Source organism: Phascolarctos cinereus, unplaced genomic scaffold, assembly GCF_003287225.1.
Source record: "Phascolarctos cinereus isolate Bilbo 61053 unplaced genomic scaffold, phaCin_HiC Scaffold_8;HRSCAF=390, whole genome shotgun sequence".
Taxonomy (NCBI): Eukaryota; Metazoa; Chordata; class Mammalia; order Diprotodontia; family Phascolarctidae; genus Phascolarctos; species Phascolarctos cinereus.
Window position 1 is genome coordinate 19,538,013 of NW_027556291.1, and position 10,453 is coordinate 19,548,465.

Here is a 10,453-nt window from a genome sequence, read left to right on the forward strand (position 1 = left end):
TTTCTCACTTCATTTTTTTTTTGCTTTTTTTTTCAATATGGCTAATATGGAAGTGTTTTGCGTGATTTCATGTGGATAATTGATGTCATATTGCTTGCCTTCTCAGTGGGTGTGAGTGGGAGGGAAGGAGAAAATTTGGTGGAACTCAAAATTTAAAAAGAAAAGAAATCTTTGTATCCCCATTGCCTTATACAATGTCTGCATGTTGAGAACCTGTGTGGACAGTGCTAGGATTTATATTAAGCAGTCAAAATATCCTTATTGATTGAGGATTATACAGCTCAGCTTTGTGTTAAACACAGAGGGGGACCCTATAGAAATATAAGGCAGAGGAAGCTTAGTCTTTTTTACTTAGAGGCTTGGAAAATATTTAGAGACTGGGAAGGAATAGACAAGTTGGAAGTTATGTTGGTAGACCCTCAGACTACTTAAGATTTCTCCAAGCCTGGTTCCCATTTTCTCCCTTTCTTCCAGTGTTCTTGAATCAAGAGGTTTTATTTTTGTGAGTCGTCATTTTTTTTTTCAAATATCCTTCACCAAGCAAATTGCGAAAGAAACTGGTGGGAGCATCTGCATGGACCCTCACATGGTTAATTTCTTGCTAAATATCTGTAGATAAATTGCTTTGAGATCTTTATGAGAGCTGGCATATATTATTTTGATCATTGATATTTTAAATTAAGGGGAAAGTATAATCTGCTAGAAACTGCAATTTAAGGCTAAAGCATTGAAGGCCACAGCGCAATCATTCAGGCTAAGAGTTTTAAAAATCTCTTCTACCTTAAACTGAACCCCTCTCAGCATTACAAGGATCTAAGACATCTCCAGAGGCCTCGGGATGGAAAATGCTGTCCACATCCAAAGAAAGAACTATGGAAGTCGAATCGCTCTCACTTATTTTTACCTTCTGTTGAGTTTTGTTTCATCTTTCTGATGGTTCCTTCCTATTGGTTTTAATTTTTACTTACAACTTCACTAATGTGAAAATATGTTTAATGGGTATGTAAATGTAAAGCCTATGTCAGATTGTGCGCTGCCTTGGGGAGGGTGGGGGGGAGAAAAAGGGAGAAAAAATTTTCAACTCAAAAGCATATGGAAAAAAAATTTTTTTTAAATAAAAAAATAAAAATCTCTTCTACCTCCCCTTCCTCCTCTGTAATTTACTTGGTCAAACTCAGTTACAACTGAGGCCAATGGTAAAAGTGAATGATGATGACCAGCTTCAATTCATATCCGTATAACACATCATATACCATTAACCATCCAGAAATTATTTCTGAATTGTTGGAGATGATAATTTTGTAAAGAGGATACACATTCACTGAAATAATCACAAATGAGAAAGAAAACTGGTTTCCCACACTCTTTGGTATTCAAAGCTTTTGTGTTTTGAACCAATTTCAGCCAGTGCCTATTTGAGCTGCTGTCTAATGTGAGTGTTAATGTAAATACATGGGTTTTTTCTCAAGTATACACTGGATTTTTGCCGTAAAACAGTGATTAATGTTTTTGTTTGTTTTTTTTGTTTGTTTTTGCAGTTCTGCTAATACCCATAACTCATTTCTGCAGATAGACTTCAGAAAATGTTTTTTTCCCTGGCACAAACAAAACAAACCTGATCATTCATTCGACATGTTTCGAAGAAGTACATTTGCACCATGCAGTATCATTTGTTCTCATGTCTAGGTTACTTGGTAGACCTTCCACACTCAAATTAGAAACAATTTGAATATTTCTCCTTTGTGCCCTGCCCCCCACTCCCATTTCTGTTAGAAGATTACACCAGTAATCTCTTGGACTTTACCAGGCAATTTCTCTCAAACACTTTTGTGACTTACGTTCTCCAGAAAAGGTTTTGCTCCCTTATTGTCCTTTGACAGTGAGTTTGATGTCTTGAAAATTTTCCCCATCACTAGTATTGATTTTTTTTCAAGTCCATTAAGGATCTGGCCTGTTCTAATTTTATTTAGTTCATTTTTGCCTAAAGGCTGGAAACATCGACAGCCAGACCACAAAGAATGTCAGCTACTAGGAATAAGTTTCCCTGATTGTATTTTCCAGCAGAAATGTATAAGTAAAATTAGGTGAAATTCCATGTGTGTTCTACTATGTTTTAGGTATGGGGAAGGGGGCAGATTGTCTTCAGCTTAATATAAGGAAGCACTTCCGTGGTTAGAGCTGAGTGTTTTTGAAAATTTCTTCTCCCTGTGGGAAATTTAATGATCTGATTTGTGAGGTAGTAAGCTCCCAGGCCTTCAGGCAGAGGCTGGATGACAAGAGTAACATTTGTCTGGGATGCAGTGGAGGGGATTTGTGTATGGGCTAACAGACTAGATGATTTTTAAGTTTTGTGGGCATCTGAAAGTCTGGGAAGTTTGTTGCCAGCCATGTTTCCATGTGAATGGTAAAACTTGAGAACAAAGGATTTGAGGTGAGCCTGAGATCAGCTCCCAGCAGGGCCTCTGAGTTTTTCACTTCTTGGATGGACGTGGGAAGATAAATAGGTTTTGGGGGGCCAAGGCAAACTGTTGTATCCATTGCAGCTGGAACGTTTGAGCCCGGTGAAACTTGACAAGCAGGCATTAATTGGAATTAAAGGAGACTTTCAAACCCTAAGTCAGATAGAAGCTTGGGACTGGGACTTTGGCTCTGCTAGCAGAAAGAAATGAGTTCAAAGTCAGACTACTAAATGTTGGTAGTCTTTAATTAAGCCCTGAGGCTAAGACTATAGGAGCTGAAAGAACTCTCTCCACATGGAGAGAAAGCCCCTTGGTGTGTGAAGACCTGTCTTTTCTACTTAAAGAGAGGAAACATAGCCTCTTAGCTGGAAACTAGAAAAAGAGGTGGCAGTCAACTCCCCTTATAGGGAAGGGGTTGCTACCTCAGCTGAAGACTGCTTAGGTGCCAGCAGGGAGCAAGTCCAGTAGAACAATCTGATGACATCACCAGAAGACATAGGCAATCCTGTAGCATCACATGTCCCTTCACCCAAATGTGCTGACCACACATGTTCCTTGTATGTGTGCCCCTCCACGTGTGTTCCAACTGAGGAGATGATCATCCAACTGATGAAAGCTCGTTCCAGATTTATGGGGGGAACACTCTACCACCAAGGACAGCAGTCTGGTAGAGTGGGGAGTGCATTGGATCCGACATTAGGAAGACCTGAGTTTAAAATCTGCTTCAGACACTTACTAGTTATGTGCATGCATAAAGTCCTTGAGGGCAGTGACTCTTCTGGTTTTGTCTTTGTAGCCTTAGCACCTGCCACAGAGCCTGGCACATAGTAGGTGCTTAATCTATATTTGTCCATGAACATGGGGCCTCAGGTTTCCTACTATGTGGAATGAGAATAATAATAATATGTGGTACTTACCTCACTTTAAGGCACTACTGTATAAATGCTAGTTATTATTGTGGCTTTTCTTACTAGGCTATTTCATTAATTTCTAGTCAGAGTAAACATATTGGTGCAATCTTGTGAGCTATGGTTTTGAGTAGACTCTCAGGGTACCCTGAAGCTGGACTAGTTTTTCCTGGGGTCCCATACAACAGAAAGGGTGCCTAATATGTAACAAAATAATTTTCTCATTGAGCAGAAATAGGAGCAGTGGATGGCAATGGCAAAGAGTAAGATTTAGACAATGTCAGACAACACTTCCTAACAGTTCAAGTCATTCAAAAGAGTCATGAGTCACCTCTCGAAGTTGAAGGTTCTTCTTTGCTTTAGGTCTTCAGGACAAGCTTGGATGGCCACTTGCCAAGTAAGCTAAAGAGGGGATTCTTGTCCTGTTGTGGGTTGGACTGCGTAATCTCTACCTGTCTCCCTTTCAATCTCAAAGTTCTGTGGTTTTGAAAATTCAATTTCCATATACTTGGTAATATATGACTTTGGTCTAAATTTTAAAATTCAGCCCACCAAATGTTATTATCTTACTTTATTGGAATCGGATTGAGTCCTGATAGCCAAAATTACATCACAGTCTCTCCTAATGCTAGAATTTTTCACCCAACCTAAAGAGTCTTTGGCCAGGTCTTTGCTGGCCAAGTTTATAGAATCTCTATTGGTATAGTGGAAGGAGCACTAGACTTGAAGTCAGGAAGACTTGGGTTTGAATTTGGCCTCAGGCACTTCCTAACTATGTGACCCTCATGTAAAACACTGAACCTCTCTGAATATGTGGATAACAACAGAGACCTCCTTCTCAGTGTTTTTGTGAGAATCAAGTGAGATAATGAATACTATACATGTTAGAAAAAACCTTGAAGACTGGAAAGGTAGGAAGGGGCCAGTTTATGAAGAGTTTTAAAAGTCAAACAGGGAATTTTATATTTGATCCTGGAGGTAATAGGGAGCCACTGGAGTTTATTGAGTAGGGAGGATGGGCTGGAGTGGGGAGAGACTTGAGGTAAGAAGTTCAACTAGAAGATTTGCAGTAGTCCGACAGTGGGGTGATAAAGGCTACCAGAATGGTAGCAGGTCAGAGGAGATGAGGGGGTGGATATGAGAGATGTTGTGAAGGGAGAATCAGAAGACTTGGCAATAGATTAGATGTGGAAGTGGTAAGAGAGAGAGTATGGAGTCAAGGATGACATTGAGGCTGTGAGCCTGGGTAAATGGGAGGATGGTAGTGGCTTACCAGTAATAGGGAATATAGGGAAAGGAGAAAGTTTTGGCAGAAAGATAAGTTCAGTTTTTGATATGTTGAATTTAAGATGTCTATGGGCTGGTCCAGTTTGAGATGTCCAATAGGCACTTGGAGATGTGAGACTAGAGGTCAGGAGAGATGCTAGTTCTAGAAAACTCGATTTGAGAATCATCTGCAGAGAGAAGATAATTGACTCCATGGGAGCTGATATGGTTACCATGTGAAACTACATAGAGCAAGAAGAGAAGAGGACCCAGGACAGAATCTTTGGGGATGCCTGGATGAAAATTCAGCAAAGAAGACCGAGAAGGAGTTGTCGGTCAGTCAATAAGTATTGACTACTACATGCTAAGCACTGGAAATACAAAGAAAGGCAAAAGACAACCCTTGAGAAGCTTACAATCTAAGGGAGACAACATACAGACAACTAGGTAGGGATAACCTATGTATAGGATGAATAAGAAATAATCCACAGAGGGAAAATATTAGAATTAAGAGGGACGGGAAAAGGCTTCTTGAAGAAGATAAGATTTAAACTGGGACTTGAAGGAAGTAAGGAAGCCAGAAGGTAGAGATTGAGAGGGAGAGGCTCTAGGAGAGAATAATGTCATGAAAACTTAGGGAGAGTATAAAGGACAAGAGGGTGGTCAGTGGTGGCAAAGACTACACAGAATTCAGGGGCACTAGGTGGCACAGTGGATAGAGCACCAGCCCTGAAGTCAGGAGGACCTGAGTTCAAATCCGGCCTCAGACCAAACACTTGACATTTACTAGCTGTGTGACCCTGGGCAAGTCACTTAACCCCAATTGCCTAAAAGCAAAAAAAAAAAAAAAGACTGCACAGAATTCAAGAAGCATGAGGATTGAGGAAAGGCCATTAGATTTGGCACTAGAAATCACACTGGTAACTTTAGAGAGAGCTGTTTCCATTTAATGATGAGGTCAGAAGTCCGACTGAAGAGAGTGAGAAGAAAGAATGGAGATACCCACTGTAGGCAGCTTTCTCAAGGAGTTTGTCCATGAAAGGGAGGAGAGACATAGGATGATATTTAGTGGCAATGGATGGATCAAGTGAGGGTTTTTTTCAAGATGAAGGTGATATGGGCATATTTGTAGGCAGCAGGGAAGCAGAAGACAGGTAGAGATTGAAAATTACGAGAGAGTGGTGATGATAGAGGGGGCAGTCTCATGGAGAAGATGAGATGGGATAGAAGAGTTTGCCTGGCAAGGAGCAGAGTCACTTCTTCATGTGAAATGGGTGAAGGAAGGGGAGTAATGTGAGTTGAGGAGGAGGGGAGAAGAGGGAGCTCTTGGTGAATGGCCTCAATATTTTCAGTGAAATATGAGGCAAGCGACTCACCTGAGAGGGTGCAGGGAGGGGTGCCATTGGAAGTTTGAGGAGGGTTGGAAAGGTTTGGAAGAGTCATTGTGAGTAGTGGAATAGTGAATCGATTAGGAAGGTGTCAAAGGACTGCCTTGCCACAGTGAGGACCCAGTGGAGTTTATGCAGCATAAACTGTAATGGGCCCAGTCAGTGTGGTTTTGTACATTCCTAACCTATTTATCAGCGACAGCTATGTGGCACAATGGACAGAACACCAGGCCTGGAGTCAGGAAGACTCATCTTCCTGAGTTCAAATCCAGCCTCAGACACTTACTAGCTGTGTGACCCGGGGCAAGTCACTTAATCCTGTTTGCCTCAGTTTCCTCATCTGTGAAATGAGCTGGAGAAGGAAATGGCAAACCGCTCCAGTATCTTTGTCAAGAAAACCTCAAATGGAGTCACAAAGAGTCAGACGTGACTGAAATGACTGAACAAACCCTATTTATCATGCAATATGAGAGCATCTCTCAATCCTCTTCTTCCTTAATTTTTCCATGGTTGACTTGGAGTAGTAGGCCCTGTGTTTTGTTAATATTGTTTGCCTGTCTTCTAAATCTGTTTCTGTCCACTTGCCTATTCCAAAGGTTTCTGTTTATTGGCATTGTGAAGGTGTTAACTGAACTAAAGATGAGTCTCCTCATTCAGCTTGGACCTCGAGGTGCCAGTGAGTGTCACCATACACACAGCTACAGCATCTGCCTCACTAACTTTTTATTTGATGTATTTTGCCTAGAGGAGAACAAGCTATTTTTAAGTATCACCTTCATCCATTGGTTCTATTTGACCATGTAATTCAAGCTCAAGCCTTTAGGCTTTATTTTTCTTTAGTATACACTGACTGTTTTACACTTATTATTGTGTACAAATGGCATTTTGATATCACTGGAGAAAGTTGCTATGGGATGAAGAAGGTGTATAATAATGTTTTTCATTGGAACATCTTCCATGTACATCAAGTGAGTGATACAGGTTTGAGTGTACCACCCTCCTTGACTTGGAAGGTATGCACAATTTTCTTTAGGAGAGATGATAACAGAGTTAGGGGTAGACAGAACTAATAATGAGTTCAGTCAGTCTTCCTGAAATTTGCTGCAATTTATATTACTTAATTTTGACATTATTAATATTGGTGGCATTTTAAATAGATAAAAGTTTTCCACGTGGATATCAAATGCTATGGCATCCTCATTGTTTTTGGAGTTACTTTATAACAGAGTGTTCAGAAAATCTTTTTAAGCTGTTAAAGCTTCAGATTGTACTAAGACTTTTGGAACAACCTGTATGTGCAGTACCACAATAAGCCATGTGTGGGGGATGAAATGAAAAGTTTTGAGATATGATCAATAAAGGTGATATGAATGTTATAGCACTTTCAGATGGCTTGCTTAAGAATAGCCAAATCAATAGTGAGTTGATGTGTATATCCCTGGGGCTTTTTGATATAACCTTTCTGGTTCTTAGCCAATATGTTAATTTCTCATGTATTTATAATTTTGAGAGAAGGTATAAGATTTGAATGCTTTGTATGTAATACTTAAACTCATAATTGGCCTTTATGTTGAGGGGTAGTTCCATTCTCATCTTTTGGTTTTAAGTATATGATGTATTCTGTTAAGAAGGCAGGATCACTATGGTATCTGGGAAGAAGCTGTAAGGTATACTTCTCCAAGTGGGGTCCCCCTTTCAGGAGGTCCATGAGGTCAAAACTATGTTCATAATAATACTAAGGTGTTACTATTTCTAATATGTTAAATATTGTTAAGTATAACTCACATAAACAAAAGGTCTCAAGAGGATCTTCAGTCATTTTTAAGACTATAAAGGGTTCTGAGACCAAAGTTTGAGACGTGTTGCACTACTGTGAAACACCCAGTGCCACTGGGCTCCTTGCTGTTCTTCACTACAAGACACATCATCTCTTGACTGCATTTTTGCTGGCTGGCTGCCATGCGTGGAATGTTCTCTCTCCCCATCTCCACCTTCTGGATACCCTGGCATCCTTCAAGTCCTAGCTAAAATTCCAATTTCCACCAAAAGCCTTTCCAGTTTCTCTTAATTCTCATGTCTTCCCTCTGTTGCTTATTTCCATTTTAGCTTGTTTATAGCTTGTTTTGTACATACTCTGCATGTTTTCTCTGAGCTCCTAGAGAACATGGACTGTTTTTTGTTTTGGTTTGGTTTTTTGCATTTCTTTGCATCCCCAGTGCTTAGCACAGTGTTTCACTTATAGTAGGCACTTGATAAATATTAGTTGACTGACTGCCCATACAGCCTTCCAGTTTGCAGAGAAGCTAGAGTGTCACTCACTTGCCTTGATGTAGCTGTCCTGAAGTTCATTATATTAATGATACACAAGCTGTTTCTCATTTGATCTAACTTGAATTTATTGCTGCATTGCTCTTCTTGTGCTGGTGAAGCCAACCAGCAGTTTCCTTTGATGATTCTCTTAACTCTGATTTACTTCTTAAGCCTTTGTTTTCTGCACTTCTTTCCACGTGTCCTTGTTTATTGCCTTTAGTTTGGCAACATAACATTCAAGTACCAGCTAAATAGCAATATAATCTTCCAATAGCTTTTTTCCATATATTCGATAGTTGTTTCAATTATTTGAAAACTTTGGTGGTGGTGTTTGCTGACTGTCCTTAAGGATATTCCTGGATAGCTCCCATCTGTCTTCCTTGTGTGTCGGGAATATCACCAGAGCCCACTTGGCCAGAATTCCAAGGTGTGGTTCTCACCGTGTCTTTAGTTAGCTGCCACCTATGCTATTGTATTCAGGTCCTGAAGTGTTTTTATACTTTCCATCAAAAGCTGTGGAAAATATATGTACTCATGATGGTTATAGCACATACTAGCTTTTTGGAATTTGTTTTGGTAAATTTAGTCTGCAGTTGGATTCTTAACATCAACTCAAAAAAGGGCTTTTCACAATTCCAGTCTAAGTATGCCCACCACCTTTTAAAAATCATTAGACGTATCAGTGCTACTTTTAAAAAATATTTTATTAGGTATAATTTCTGAAATTTGACTTAAGAGAAGATTCAATGACAGCAGGATCTTCAAATTTTCTCTTTGTGTTTTATTATCTCTTCCATTTCATCCCTTATTTTATCTGATGTATGTTTAGGGATGAAGTCATTTTTAGCATTGCCTGGCATTCATTAGCAATATGCTATTGTGGGACATGGAGCTGAGGGTGCTATTGACAAAAAGTAGCATATAGTCCTTGCTTATAACTGGTGGTCTTTTTCCAGTTTTGCTTTGACATAATACTGATGCATAATGAAAATATTCATGTCTTCAATCCTTTTTATGCACACTTGTGGTTTTCCTGCTTTAGTGATTGCAATGGAGTATTTCCAACAGGTGAGTTATTGGTATTTCTGATTTGTTGCAATGTCTCCTGCTTTTTGTGCTACAAGAACATGAGGGAGTGTCATTTGCTCCACCATCAACCTTCACACCAAGGTGATTATCATGATAGTTTTAAGTAGGGCTGGGCTGCAGCCCTATGCTGCCCTGTCTATTTCTTAAAATCATAGGACTAGTCTTAGCACATTGGCTGGGATGTTAATCCAATGGGAATATCACCAGAGCCCACTTGGCCAGAATTTCGGGGTTTCTTCCAGGCTTCCTTCCACACCATCATAGTGGTTCCAGGGCATAGAGAGTCCTTCTGCATGTTGTGGTGGGTGGAATTCCTTTGACTTTCTACTGGTCTCCACAACTCTTCCCCTCCCACCTTCAGCAAGGATGATGCATTAGACTTATTCTTATAATCATTCTTATTCTTATAATGTGCAGCAGAAAGAGCACTAAGAAGTCAGAAGACCTATGTTTTATTCCTGGCTCTGCCACCAATTATCTGACTTTCAGAAATCCCTGTGGTTTATTTATAGCCAAAGTAATATAATGAGAAAACACTACTTTCATTCAGAAAAACCCCACAGGAAGGCAGAATGTATGAAATATATTTGGAATCTTAAAATGCCTAAGAGCTGGAACCACTAAGGAAACTTGGGCCATTTAAAAAAAATCATTCCAACACCAATAGTACCACTAAGCTCCCCAATAACTCCAGTGTCTCCTAGCAAAAAGAATAGTATGTGTGGGCAGAGCAAACAAGACAATAGTTTTGGAGTGTTCGCTTATGAATTAATTATTCTCCTCCATTAACTTTCCAAAGGTGAGATATACTGTATCTGCTGCTCGACTTTCAAGATAAATGCTGATTGGGCATCTTCCAGTTGATCTTATTAAGCCTTGAAAGAAGATTAAAGTGAAACTCATTTTGTTTTCTATTATACAAAGGAAATGAATTAATCCTATTTTTGCTAGCAAGAAACTTGCGCCTGTCCATGGTGCTGCTATGTACATGTATACTATAGCATGCATCTTTACATCTCAGCAGTGATCCCCA